The sequence below is a fragment of the Leptonychotes weddellii genome, chromosome 13 (genome assembly GCF_054177405.1).
Source record: "Leptonychotes weddellii isolate Sample4059 chromosome 13, ASM5417740v2, whole genome shotgun sequence".
In the NCBI taxonomy this organism is placed as follows: Eukaryota; Metazoa; Chordata; class Mammalia; order Carnivora; family Phocidae; genus Leptonychotes; species Leptonychotes weddellii.
In genome coordinates this window covers 57317547-57332346 of record NC_138381.1, presented here as the reverse complement: position 1 = coordinate 57332346, position 14800 = coordinate 57317547, and positions in this window count along the sequence as shown.

Here is a 14800-nt window from a genome sequence, read left to right as displayed (position 1 = left end):
GGGGGCTGCGGCTGTCCAAAGGAGAGTCTGGCCACCCAGAGGCCAACAGGGGTGTGGCGAGCCCTGGGTGGCATTAACGGCGACACTCCCCCCAGCATATCTGTGGCTGGGACAGGGTCCCAGCCTCGTCACAGGCCTGGCAAGAGAAAGCCCTCAGGGGGATCAGAGAAGGGTGGATGGGAACCGGGGGGGGGGCGGTGGGAAGCACTCGGTAGCCACAAGCCTTTTTTTTTCTGAGCATCAGGAGGAGTTGGGCTTGTCTGGGCTGGAGCCCTGCAGTGGTGGACAGTGGCTACAGCTGGGAGATACCATTTGTTGCTACTAGCAGTGTGGTTTGGGGAACATCCTCTAGGCTCCCTGGGCTGGAGGGTCCCATCTTTGGAATGAAGGGGCCAGGGGTTCTTCCAGACACAGTGCCCATGGGGAGAATGGGCTCTGGGCTAGCTGCCCACTCCACCTTGGCCACCTTCCTCCCACTGTGTGCTGATCCGTGCTCGCTGAGCCCGTGTCCCCTAGCCTGTCTACTAGCTTCTCCTCCCCCTTTCCCCTTGGTCCCTCCTGGTCCCCTGGAGCTCTCCCTCCCCCGCCTCATGGTTCAGACCCCAAAGTCAAACACATGAGAGACCAAACTGACCCACGGGAAGGGAGGCAGCCTAGCTCAGGGCAGAGGTGGGAGTGGGACGGCGTTGTCTCCAAATGTGATAGAATGAAAGCTCTGAGTACTCTAAACTGCCCTGAGGCTGGTGCTCAGGGAGTCTGGAGTTGGGGGGAACACTGTGGAAGGTACCAAAAGTTCAGACGGGTCACACGGGTCTCAGGCTCCAGGCTCGCCAAAGGACTTGCAGCTTCTCAGGAACCCTGAGGCCAGGTCGCAGGTTGGGGGACACAGCATTTCCTACAAGCCCCTCTTAAGCTCCATGATTTGGCTTCTCAATAAACTGTGAAGACCATGGGGGTGGACACCCTCCCACATCCCTCCCTCAGCTCAAACCAGAAAATGTGTGCGTGGCTCACTGTACAGTTGGTTTTGAATTTCCAGTGTGGCTCCTCCAATTTCACAAGCTAATGCCCCAGTCGAGACATTTACTTACATTTCCAAGGAAAGGAAATGGGGCTGTTGTAGGTGGACATGGGGGGAGCAGGTATGGGGTTATGACACTCATCTCTCTTCCTCTCTCTCTGTCTCTGTCTCTGTCTCTGTCTCTCTCTCTTTCAATCTGGCTCAGATATATTTTTAAATGAAAATCTCTGCTCCATGATGGTGGTTTCTGCGCTGCGTCCTGGGTCTCTGGGGTCAGAATTCCCCCTCATGGCACCCTGTGTGCAGTTTCCTACAATTTGGGGGCTCAGAAGAACTGAGGAGAAGGTGGGGCTGGCACCGAGACACTAGGAGTGGGTGACAGCTGCACCTGAAGTAGTCAGGACCCAAGGTACCCGGTGCCCAAGGCCTCTGATGCCGGCGGCATGGAGTTTGCGGCCAGGTGTGGGGGCAGGAGAGGCTGCAGTGGGTGGATCTGCCCCCTCTCACTCCTGGCTTTCCTGCCTGTCCTCACACACTGGCAGCCCTGTCCTGACGCAGGGCCCTTGCACACTGGATCTTCTGCTCCTGTCTGGCTCCTTCTGATCTCTTCTGAGTGATCCTTCTTTAGTACCTAGTAAAGCAGTCCCCCGCCCGCCCCCCCCCAAGTTCTGATCCTGCAGCATCCCGTTCGGTTGTATTTCCTCACTGCCTGCACCTGCCCTAACGCCTGGCACGCACCTGCCCTGGCACTGTGCCCTATAGAGACTGGGGTGCAGTGGAGAAAGGGGCTCCCTTGCCCCCCGGGGGACCTCTGGGGTCATTTCTCAGGCTGGGCGCATGCTGGACTCTTGCCCCTGGCTTTGCCCTCCGTTTGCCCACGTTCCATCCTCCTAACCAGGCAGAGTATCTCAGTGGTGCCGGGAGGGTGCTAGGTCAGGGGCCTGGCTATGGGGCAGAAAGCACAGCCTCAAGATCTTGGCCTAGCTATGGGTGTGGGCGCAGCCCGGCTCCCCGACACTCCCTCCCCATAAATAAAAGATTCCCTTCCTCCTTCTAGCTTTGCGCAGCCGCTGCCTGCTTGTTGGCCCAGCCCTTTGTGCCCACGCGTTGCCATGGAGACAGCGACTCAAAGGCCTGGCACTTCAAGGCTTCCCTCCTCTCCTGGTGGGCCGGCCTGGGGCAGGGTAGCTGGAATGGTTGCAGGTGCTGTCCCCTCTCTCTGTCCAGCTAGAGGCCCGGCCCTGACAGGGCCAGGGCACCCACTGCCTTTTGCTGACTGGTCCACCCGGGAACAGGTATGCTCTTACAGGGACCTTATCCAAAGTTGGCTATCATGCCGAGCCCCGGTGAGACCTTGCTCCCCTTGGTCTCTCTGCAGCTTGGCCTGGTGCTTGGCACATGGAGGGTGCAGCATGCCACACGATGGTGGCCAGGTGACTCTGGATGTGCCCTCCCCACCCCCCAGCCCAATTTACCGTCTGTACAGCGGGCTATTGTGTGCCTGGGCTCCCGGAGGGTCCCCGAGGCTCTGGGACACAGGCCTGGGGAGATGCTGCCCCCTCCTCCATGCCCACAGCACAGGACGGCCTGGGGCTGGCAGGGGGGCTGGGCTGCGCGGGGCCCCTGATCCAGGACCAAGCCTGTCCCTCCACTCCTCCATGTTCCCTGTGTGAAGCCTGTCTCTGAGTCACCCCATCGAGAGCATAGCAGGGTCTTTGAGGCTCTCTCACTTTCTCTACGTCCTGTGCATCACTCATACTTTTTATCTCTGCGCAATCCACCTTTAATCATCTCCTCTGACTCCTGCAACTAGAAAAATCTACAGCAGAATTTGATGGTTGCAGCCACTCCCTCCCACCCACTCTGGCGTGGCAGAGGGAGAGGCGGCCATTTGGGATTCACTGCCGCTCAGTGCGGCGTTCAGGCACATCTGGGAGGACTTCAAGCCTCAGTTTCCTCTTCTGCATCTGGAAGTGGCCATCCACCCTTTAACAAATGTCTGCAGATGGGTGGGCCCAGGAACAGGATACCCCGTTTATTTGGGGAGACTCTGACTCTTTGCTCCAATCCTGGATCTCTGGTGAGGGTGGCCAGAGACCTTCCTCTTGCCCCCAAGCCCAGGCAGGCTGGACTAACCAGGCACTTCCCCAGGAGTTTACAGATGGAGAGAAGGAAGCCAGAGAAAGGCAGGAGAGCTGGCTGTCCCCTGGGCTAGATCCCCTGGGCTAGCTCCCCTGGGCCTGGGCTTTGCACCCACTTTCCTTGGCAAGGGGTATGGCCATGAACAAACCCAGTTGTGCAGACCAGGGCCGTGTGACAGGGGACAGCAGGAGCTGGGCAACTTTCCTAGACATTGTCCCAGCTCAGCAGCTAGGTGACCCTCCATGTTTTCCCTTAAGCTCCTGGGAGCAGGTTCTCACTTCTGGAAGGAACTGGGGCTGGTTGGACGTCCCTTTGTAGTACAGAGTTCCCTCATGACCAGGCAGTGTCCAAAACGCAAGCTCAAGGTGTCAGATGACACCACTGGGCCCAATCCTAGCAGACAGGAGACCAACAGCCACCTCCAGACACTGCCCACTAGCGTCTTGGGTCCAAAAATGGGTGTTTAAGTGGACACGGGTGCCTCGGGGCTGGGTCAGGGCTCCAGGCTCCCAAGCGGGCCCCAGGTGAGGCCTCCAGGCCTCATAAAGAGAAAGCAAGTGTGTTAGCTGCCCCACTTCCCAACCTGAGGTTGAGTCCTGGGCTCTGTTGCTTGGAGCCTCTGCCCATCAGGCTCTGCTGCGGTCTAAATGTATGCCCCCCCATTCATATGTTGGAATCTTAACCCCAAAGGTGACGGTACTAGGAGGTGGGGCCATTGGGAGGTGCTTAAGCAAAGAGGGTAGAGCCCCCATGGATGGGATTAGTGACCTTATAAAAGAAGCTCCAGAGAGGTCCCTTGCCCCTTCTGCCATGTGAGGACAAAGGAAGTCTATGACCCAGAAGAGGGCCCTCACCCAACAGTGCTGACACCTGATTTCAGACTTCAGCTTCTAGAACTGTGATCAATATATTTATGCTGTTTATAAACCAGTGGTATTGGGGCGCCTGGGTGGCTCAGTCGTTAAGCATCTGCCTTTGGCTCAGGTCATGATCCCAGGGTCCTGGGATTGAGCCCCGCATCGGGCTCCCTGCTCGGCGAGAAGCCTGCTTCTCCCTCTCCCACTCCCCCTGCTTGTGTTCCCTCTCCCGCTGTGTCTCTCTCAGTCAAATTAATAAATAAAATCTTTCAAAAAATAAAAATATAAATAAATAAATAAACCAGTCTTATTTTGTTATCGGACCCTGGGACAAACTGAGACAGGCTCAGTGCCTCTTCTCCACCGCATGAGCCTCCAGTGGGCCTGCCCCGGGCCCCAGGACATGTCTGGAAGGGAGGAGGCTGGGTCTGACTCTAGGGGCCTCCGGTGTGGTCCATCCTAGGGCCTGGAACATAGCAGGTCATCAAAAGAGCTAGGCCCTTCCTTACCCCACCCCCTATTGCTCCATCACTCCCAGACATGAGCTGGCAGATATCACCAGGGCTAATTGGGGCTCCCCAGCCCAATGAGCAGAACCCCTCTTGGCCCCTCCTCGGGTAGGCATGGTTGGCTGAGCACCACTGTCCAGGAGCCAGGAGGCACCTCCCCTATGGCTTCAAGGGGGCTAAATGGTGCCTGTTCTACCAAGATCCCTCAGCCGGGTAAGGGTTAAGGCTATAGTGTGGGGTCTGAACCCAGCCTGTCTGACCCTCAGGCCTGGGGGTCCCCCAGCACACTCTACTTTCCACAGAAGAAATGGAAGGAGGCCAGAGAGTCTGGGAGACACCATCACAGCCCCGCAGAAGACAGCCCCCTGGGACTGAGTCCACGGCCCCCCTCTCCTGTGAGCTCAGATGGGCCCCGCCCTCCTTCTGCCATCTGCAAATGGGGTCACCCATGGAGGAGGGGCTGACCTCAGCCCACCAGGAAAGGGACTCACTACCACATCCAACAGTGTGGGATGGAGGGATGGATTATACCCATGGGGTCTCCCACTGCCAGGAAGCGCAGTCCAGAGGCTGTTCCAGGCAGGGCAGGTGTCGGGGGCGGGGGGTGTGCAGAGGAGAGTGTTTTGGGACTAGGCCCCACAGGGTGGAAAATGGGCACATACAAACCGTCTGAGCCACAGTCTGGGTCACCACTGGAGGGCGTGTGATCCCACTGCTCAATTCTGTATATCCCAGATTTTTTCTAACAGACCTTTTTTTTTTTTTTTTATAAATTTTTTATTTTAGAACAGTTTTATATTTATAGAAAAATTGAGAAGATCGTACAGGGAGTTCCCATGTATCACACACCCAGTTTTATCTATTAACATCTCACATTAAGATCTGTAATTGATGAACCAATGTTGATACATGATTATCAGCCAAAGCCCATACTTTATTCCTATTTCCTTAGCTTTTACCTGATGTCCTATTTCTGTCCCAGGATCTGCCTGATTTTTAGTCACTGAAACTCCCCAAGAGCAAAGGAACATAGAAGTGTGGTTGGCTGGCTGGGCCTCCAGCCACTTCCTCTCCCAGCAGCCCCCATCCCCAGAGCCCCAGGCATCTCAGCGGCTCCCCCAGGAGGCAGGTCTGGATGAAGTAGAGAAAGGGACTCACCACACATCTGGTTTGTTGCCCTTCGTCACTCCTTACTCCTAGGGAGACCTTCCTGGGCCTCAGTTTCTTCATCTGTGACATGGGCCCAGGCTGCTGCCACATCCACACCCTGCCTGGGCATGCAGCAGAGCCTTCCTCCTGATTTTGGTGGTGGCCAGATGCTTTTGGGGCTGGACTCCCTGCTCCCAGGAGTCTGGGCCCCCCAGATAGGGTGTCCCTGTCCTAGGGCCTGGGGGGGGGCACACAGCCTGCTCCTCGAGGGGTACACGGGAGGTGTTTCCTGACCTGGCAGGTGGACTTGCTCCTGGAGATGCCTCCCCAGTTCTTACTCCCCCAACTAGTGCTCCCATCCTCCCACCTCCAGCTCAGTCTCAGCTGAAAAGGTGACTTTTTCCCCAGAAAGCTCTGCCAGGACAAGACAAGCTGGTGAGTTATGGGGCAGGGGAGAGCCACAAGCTCTGCCTCACTGAGAGTCACTCTCCCATCACTCTGGTCCCTGAAGCTCAGCCCTAGGGCTGTCCAGAGCTCCAGCTTCTCAGGTACCCCCCTCCCCCGACATGAGTAGGTAACGGTTGGGCAGGCAGAGGTGGGCACGTGGGTCCTTGCAGAATGGACACTCAGCCTTTGCCACCTGGCTCGGCGCTTAGGGACTAGCAATGTGGCTCTTCCAGGAAGCCCTCCCTGGATCACTGTCCCCTTCTCCCAACCGATCTATATCTCTGCACCTCCCAGAGGGACATCCCTAGGTAGGCCCTGCAAACTCAGGGACGCTTGACGCTGCTGTTCCCCCCACGTTCCACTCTTCTTGTCCTCCCTGTTCCTGTTACTTCTCCCTCCTATAAAGTAGGTCTCACCCCATTTTGCCATCAGAGAAACTGAGGCTGGGAGGGACAGGGACTGCTCAGGGACACGTGGCCAGTCTGTGGGAAGCCTGGGATTTGCTGGCCACCCGTGGTGTCCCACACGTGGGGACAGCAGGGGCTGATAATGTGATATGGGCGAAGTTGACTAGACCCAATGAGGAGGAGTAGAGCGGGCTGGAGTTAACCTGGCACTGCTCCCCAGAAGCAAGACAAGAGACTAACTAAAGCAGGCCTCTGCCAGCACAGGACCAAATGAAGACAAAGGGGGCGCAGGTGCTTATAGGTGCTTTTCGGCAGCTCGCCACAGGTGGGAGAGCCAGGAGAGCCCCTGCCTGCTGCCTTGTCCGTAGTGGTGGGCAAGAGGAGATGGTGTCATGTGTTTTATTTTAAAATAATGCTTTAGGGGTGCCTGGGTGGCTCAGTCATTGAGTATCTGCCTCCAGCTCAGGTCATGATCCCAGGGTCCTGGGATCGAGCCCCGCATCGGGCTCCCTGCTCAGCGGGAAGCCTGCTTCTCCCTCTCCCACTCCCCCTGCTTGTGTTCCCTCTCTCGCTGTGTCTGTCTCTGTCAAATAAATAAATAAAATATTTTAAAAAATAAAAAATAAAAAAAATAATGCTTTATTTCCTATTTTGGATCCCCCGGCCCATGATATGGAATAAAAGGGGCACAAAGAAGCATCTCCCTCCCTCCCCATCTCCAGTCACCTGATACCCTCAGCCCTACCTTCAGGTGTCCCCTCTCCTCCCCCCCAGCAATATAAGTGGGTTTCCTCCTCATCACTCTCAGGACCCTACCGGCAGATGTCCTCTCCCTCACCAACTCCAGCGACACATATAGGTGTCCCCTCCCCTCACCCCCCAGCCATACATACAGTTGTCTCCTCCCTCCTAACAGTAGCTGCATGTGCCCCCTCTCTCACCAGGGCGGGTACCCCACCTTGATGAACTCTGCTGCCCTGTCAGGGGGTGGGGGAGCTGCATCTCACTGTAATTTAAATTTGCATCTTTCTCGTTTCAAGTGAAGTTGGCCTGTCTCTATGGGTTCATTTCAGGTCTTGGCCCATTTTTCTCTTGGGTAGTTGGTCTTTTTCTTACCAATTTGTAAAAATTTGTTATAGCAAACTGTGGCCCTTTGAGAAATGAGTTGCCTATATTCCTGGTTTCCTGTGTATCTTTTTATTCTGTGCCCCCCGCCATGCATCTGCCTTTTGTTTTCATGAGAGTGAATATATCCATCTTTTATTTTATGGCTTCTAGGTTTTGTGTAATTCTTAGAATGATTCAAAATTACAGACTTTTTTTTTTTTAATCCTTCTAGTAGTTTTACAGTTTTGTTTTTCCTTTTTAAAGCTTTGATCCATTTGGAACTTATTTTAGTGTCAAGGAGCAAGGTAGGTATCCAAACGTTTCCCCCAAATGTCTGTTTAGTTGTCCCAAGACTGTATATTGAATTATTTATTGAATAATCCATTTTTTTCTCCTAGATTTCACCTGCTCCCTTCTCATATTTGCACCAGAGTCTCTTCCTGGATTTTCTTTCCTGTCATCTGACTGTCCATGGGCTGTGTTAATTATTGTGGTTCTAGAACATATTTTAGGATCCCACATGGCTGGTCTACCTCGGTTAGCTTATTTTTAAAATTTTTCCTGGATTTCTTTGCTCACATATTCTTTCATGTGAACTTCAGAATTGCTTTGTTAGGGCCTCTTGATTTATTCAAATAACAAGCAGTTAGGACTTCAGCAAGGCCAGAGAGAACGGAGCACCCAGGGCCCAGCGTTGGGTTCTTCTAGTTGACCTGTGCGCACCCCCCGCCCCAGCCCTTGCTCTCCAGGCAGACCACGCCCCCCACGGGTGGAGTGCGCAGGCGCGGTGCTGTCCAGGGTGCTGGGCTGTAGTTCGGCCCCTGGCCTTGGAGGGAGAGTGTCTCAAGGGAGTGGCAGAGGCCCAAGACCTACAATCTGGGTGTCTTCACTTGCCTATGGAAAGGGAGATAGTCGTGGGGTTCTTTGGGCCCAAATGTGGGTCGTTCTGTCACATGCACCTGAGCAGAGCCAGCCTGGCCCAGTGGCCAAAGCAGGTGGGCAGCCCTGGGCACGGATGTTGAGGAGAGGATCCAAGCCCTTAGAAGATGGTTATGGTCACTTTCCTGAATGCTCATTCCAGAAAAGGCCTACAGGCAGGTGGGAGGCAGCAGCCAGTAGACTTGTGCATGCTCAGCCCAGAGCCTGGAGCCTGGGGCCTGGGGCCTGGGCATTGATTGGAGCCTTCCAGGAACCTGACCCCCCAGGCTGGTCAAGAGTGGTGGCTAGGATATTTGCATCCAGGACATGGGTAGCCCATGGTTCTATGCCCAGGTTTCCCTTGCCTATTCCTCAGCTGCATCTCTGGAGCCCAGGCTCAATTTTCACAGTGGCTGACCTGGGAGAGCCTCATCCAGGAGAAACCAGCCACTTGGATAGGCTGGTGAGGCAAGGGCACAGAGGAAGGGCTAAATTGGGGTGGGCAGACCCCAGATGTTCTGATGCAGGCTGGCAACAAACCTGGGCCTGCCTGGACAGCCAGAAGAAATCCTGGCTAAAAATACCCCAGTCTCAGAGGCCTGCCCACTGCCACTGCCTCAGAGCCCCTCCCCACACCAGGCACCAAAAACGTGCCCTTCAACCTGTGTGCAAGACACTGGCAACAGGGCCCATTGAACAGATGAGAAAACTTGGGCCCTGTGCCCAGTGAGTCCCAGCCCAGGCCCCAGTCTCCAAGACCAGCCATAGAGAACTTTGTCTCACCTCAAGGCCCTGTCTGGTCCTTGCCCTTTTCCTTGCCCGTGACCCTGGGTAGAGGTCAGAGCAAAACTCAGTCCAGAATAAGCTAGGGCATGGGGTGAAAGCTCTGCCATCCTCACCCTGCTTGCTCTCTGTCCTGTGGCTCTTGGGGTGTAGAGCCACTTGGTGGGGGCCAAAGTCCAGAGAGCTTCAGCTGAGTCACCCTAGCAGAATGTGGGGTGTCAGGTGAGTGCCAGGGGCACTCTGTCCCAATTGCCTGCTCCATCGGTGCATCAGTCCCTGTGGGTGACCAAACAGCATAGACACACCCTTTGTTTTGGGCTTAAAGGCTGAGTGATCCAGGACAAATCCGTCCTCCCTGGGGCTCAGTTTCCCTACCTGTATCCTGTGAGGGTGAGGGGAATGGGAATCCAGCTGAGCTATGAAGGTATCTGGAATTGGCCTCCCAGTGTGTCTGTTGAATGACTAGATTACTGAGCAAGAGACAAGATGAAGGCATTGAAGGGAACAAGGTGAAGGGGTCTGCCATAGTGCCCTCTGGGTGGGAGCTCTGAGCTCTAAGGGGCGGGGCGGGGGGGGGGCTGGCCCTTCTCTGCCTCAAACTCTCCATCTGGGAAATGGAGCACATCTGCATGTCTGTGGATCATGGCAGCCCAGAGGAGGGGCTCAGGGGCCCAGGGAGCCCTAGGTAGAGCAAGTCTGGGCACTGAGTCTGAGCCCAGCAGCAAGCCCCTCACTGTGGCCCCAGAATGGGTCTATGATGCCTGTCCTGCCCTTCACATCTTTCCACTCCAGCTGGCAGCTAGTTCCATGCCTAGTCCTGCCTTCCCCAGCCCACTGGGTGCTCCCAGGTCCCCTCACCAGGTGCCCCCCCCCACCACCACCGACCTGGTTTTGACCACCTGCTGGGACCCTAGTGTGAACAGCGAATCACAATTTAGCTGTCACTCCTGGGTGGGTGGCTCTGGAAGGATCCACATTCCCTGCAGGGGTGGAGGAGGAGCATGAATCAAGCGCTAATGCCTTGGGCACAGCCTGGGGACCCCACCTTCCAGAGCTCTGCCCCTGCACCCGACTTCCAGCCCTCAGGGACCAGAAGTCTCTTACTCATCCCTAGTTCAGAGACTACCAACCTGCTGCACCTGCTAGGAGAAGACCCTGCGCTCACCCTTCAGTGACCACCAGGGAGCCCTGGGATCTCATGCCTCCCTTTGGAAGCCAGGAGAATGGGCAAATCTAGCCTTGGGGGCCAGGTGCCATCAATACATGTCCCATTCAGCCTGAGTCTCCTCCCCTCTCCAGGCTCAGGCTCCCATCCTGGATTCTGGCCACAGGGGCTCCAGGTCAGCAGCAAGGGGGTGGGGGGGAAGGGCAAGGTGGTGTGGTGAGAGCCACCACTGTGCAATGTACATGTTTCATCCACAATCCCCAGCAGCCTCTCGGAGGTGGAAGGTGCACATGGCCTGAGGGGCACACCTAGTATGACAGAATCTGGGGCTCTGTCCTATAGGAGGAGGCCCCTGTTCAATGCAGAGGTTGGAGGTATTTGGAGATGAGCAGACCAGTGGGATACCTTGGGATGCTGCCAGGGGTCAGGCTGTCGTCCCCTTCTCTATAATGGTTCCGATTGCTACCGTGTGTGGCTTTAAGGAATAAGAGATGAGGAAGCAGATTAATTATGGCATAATATGCACCAAAGTTGGGCAGAGGGACTCCTCAGGGGTACAGGGCTGATGACAGAAGACCAAGACACCCCCTGAAGCCATGAGGCTGGGGATGATGAGGGGTTTGTGGGGGAAGCAGTGGCTTTGGGCAAAGGTGGCCCTGCGAGGGGCTTCCAGGAGGTAGGTCTACCTAACTCCCCTGACCTCTGTTTTCCTGTCTATAAAATGGGTAGTGGTGGTGGTGTCTCCACCACAGGACAGACTGGAACGATGCACTTAGCAGGCCTGGCACAGAGTCGTCTCAGGCCTCGGGCAGGCAGCCACCCTCTGTGGTGCCAGCAGATGGCAGGCCGGTGCCCCCCAGCTCCCTGGCAGTGGGACCACATTCCCAGCCGCCCACTCAGAGTGCCGGGAAGGGTCACATTGGAGCAGCGCCTGGGTGGCAGGCACAGGTTTGCTGCAGGAACTTTGGGCTTCCTTCCAGGTCTCTCCTTGCACTGCCCTGGGGTGGCCCAGAATGTGTGCAACAGAGACCATGTCCCTTGCTTCCCCACCCCCTCCCTGGGAAAGCATTGGGGGTACTGAGTGCCTGTGGGTCCCCCTCTGGGCTGCCAGAGCAAAGCCACCACAAGCCTGTCTCTCCAGGTTAGAAACAAGCTTCTGGGAACCTGTGGAACAGCAGCTTTCTAAGGAGGTTGAATTGTGTCCCTGTCAACACAGGACCAGCCGCAGCAGAAGGGTCCCCTTGTCCAAGCTGGATTCTATGAGTAAACGTGGAGGTTTGAGTGACAATCCCACACTGTCCATTAGGGCCCTGATCAGCCCTCTCAAGGGATAGGAGAGGTGGACAAAGGGGAGACAGTGACCAGCTGACCTAGCCCAGGAAGCATTAGCATCTGCCTTGTCTACAGGCTGCACTGAGCCCAGAGAGGCCAAGGGACTGGGCCAAGGCCACACAGCTGGGAGAGCCTTCTCATGCCTGACATGCTGATTGTGAAGGCTGGTCCCCAGGATAGGGGGTGTTGGTGAGGCAGCCCCACAACTGTACCAGGCCTCACTGGAGGGGTGCGGTGGACTGGGTGAGCTAGCAGAAGGCCATACCCTATGTGTGGTATATCTGAGGGGGGCAATGCAGGCAGAATTCTAGCCCAGGCAGGAGTGACGGATCTGTGTAGCCGAGAGAGCAGAGCTGTCTAGAGTCTTCAGACCATGCCTACTCTTGGTCCCCAGGGCCATGTGTCCAGAAAGCCTAGGGAACTCAGATCAGTGGGACCCAATGGCCTGTCATCTCTGCACCCCTGCTGGACCTTCCAGGAACTGATTGGTATAGACTACGTTAAAGGGGCAGTGTGTGGCCAAGCTCTTCCCATGGGGTCTCTGGCTTCCCCCACAGGGGTTGACCCTCAGGGCTGGCTGCAGCCCCTGTCAGCCCTCCCCACTGACTCCTCACCAACTGTCATGTGCCCCCTCTCTTTCACCCTTTGGGCCCTGGCTGATGATGACTCCACACCCGCCCCCCTGGGAAGTGCACCGTCCCTCATACTGTCCTGCACCTGCCCACATCCTGATAAATATTCCTCACCAAACCCTTCCCATGTCTCCAGCCTGAAGAGTGAGCCTTATCCTGCCACCCAGCCCTGCTCAGCAACCTCTCTCTACCTGCCCTCAGCCCCCTCAGCACTGGTCCACACCTACCCACCCCAGTCAACACCTGCAGCCAACACCCAGGAGTCATCCCACAGGCTGGGTAGCCCTCAAGGAGGGTGCTGGCCAAGGTACTGACTGGGAGCACAGGAAACCTGTCCTAAGGCCCATAGCGGTGGGCTCTCCCTGCACAGACCTGTGGGCAGGTGGGAGGCCCAGATGCCAGCTCAGAGCAGCCAAAAACATCTGAGCTTGGCAGCTGGAGAGGATCCTGGTGCCAGAATCCTCCACACGGCAACACTGGCTCCCCGTTCCCTCCTATCTGTACTTGTGCCCCAGAATGACTGTCCCAACTGCCCTCAGGAGGGGACTCTGAACCTACAGGAAAATGGGATCACAATCTTCAGCAGTGGCAGGCCAGCCTGGGGTCCTGGATCATTATAGCCACCAAGGAGCACGAGATCCTGGTCCACACTAGCTCAGACCACAGACCGATGGCCAGTGCCACATGACTTGTCATTTGGTCTGAGGTGGCCTTGTGGAGAGAACTTCTCCTGATCTGGGAGCTGCTGCATGCAAGGAGCCTGGAGGAAGGGTGCTAGCACGGGCATAAGCCTCAGCCCCTGGCTGGCTCTGTGAGTTTGGCCTCAGGTTCCCCACTTGTACGATGGGGACACACCTCCGGTGTGGCTGTGGCAAGGATTCACTGGTGGCACTCAGCAACCAGCACCCACTGGAGACGCGACGGTGGGTGCATGGCTGGGGGCAGGAGCAAGTGCACAGGTACTGGAGTGGTCTGGGCTCCACCTCACCTCCTGTGTGTCTGGGAATTAAATGTACTCCACAATGACCTGGTAAACCAAGGCAGGGAGGAGAGCGACAGGGACAGAGCAGGCAGGGCCACAGTGCAGCCTGAGGGATCTGGGCAGTGCAGCCTCTACGCCAGGCCAGAGGGCCAATCCAGCATGGGCACCACCATTGGTTTCCACCCCATGAGGCTGCCTGCAACTCCATGCTCAGATGGGAGCACTAGCTCGGAGAGTTACCTGCTTTCCCTTGCAGAGGCTGACAGGCCACAAACCCAGTACTCTGCTGACCTCTCCTAATGCCACCTCTATGGCCAGGAGGCTTGGTCTGGTGGGGAGGCAGAGGGCGCTAGGCTCTCTAGTGCCCAGGTCGCTCAGATTCATGTCACCAAGTGACACTGGCTAGGGCTCCCAGGGGGAGCACCAAGCCCTTAGCCAGGATGGTGTAGTCACAGGGAAGGGTCCAGAGCCCGCCCTGGGCACAGGATCCTACAGATTGGTACCAACTTTGCCAGCCAGTCTCTTATCCACCTGGCCCTTGTACCTGCCGGGTGGGCTCAGAGAGGCCCAGGCCAGGCTGATCAGCTCCCAGCACTCCTCCATGTGCAGGGCAGCTGCAGGGATGCTGGCCTGGCAGCTGGCTGAAGACTCCAGGATGCACCCAGGAGCTTATCTGTGAGGCCAGATAGATCCCCCCCGAGGAGAGGGACAGAGGGAATTCTGTGCAGGTGTGTTTGTGGAAGGGGCAGGGTCAGTGGTTTCTCTGGCCCTTGAGAGCGGGCTGGCTTTGTGGAGGGAGGGGGTACTAAGCAGGTGGGCTGGAAGGGAATCTCCTGGGCTTCCCCATTCCAAAGGAGGGAACAGGTGGGGTGCACCTGTGGGTAGGGGCAGGACTGTGACTGCGTCCCCTCCCTGGGTTGGTGCAGAGAGGGCCACAAAGACGGGTTGGGGGCTTCAGAAGTTTGTTGAGCTTTGAGCCTCAGTTTTCTAACTGCAAAATGGAGCAATCCTACTCCCACAAAGGGTTGTTCAGCGGAGGGGGCTCCAGGATTTAGTGAGGCGAGGAAGCGAGTGCACCTGGCAGAGGTGTCCCCCCTCCCCGGGCCTCCGGACAAAGTCCTTACCAATGGCTGGACCCATCGGGGATCCCCACACCCGGGCAAGTCCCGGCCGCCACGCCCTCGGGCCAGCGCCCCCAGCCGGCTACCGCCGGCGCCGCCATGCCCGCGGCCGCCTGCAGGGGCCGCCGCCTCTTCAGAAATGCGCCGCCTTTGTCTGGGGCCGCGCGGCGCGGGTGCACGGGGCGGGCTGAACGCCTCCTGCGGCCCGGCCTGTGCGCCCCGGGACCG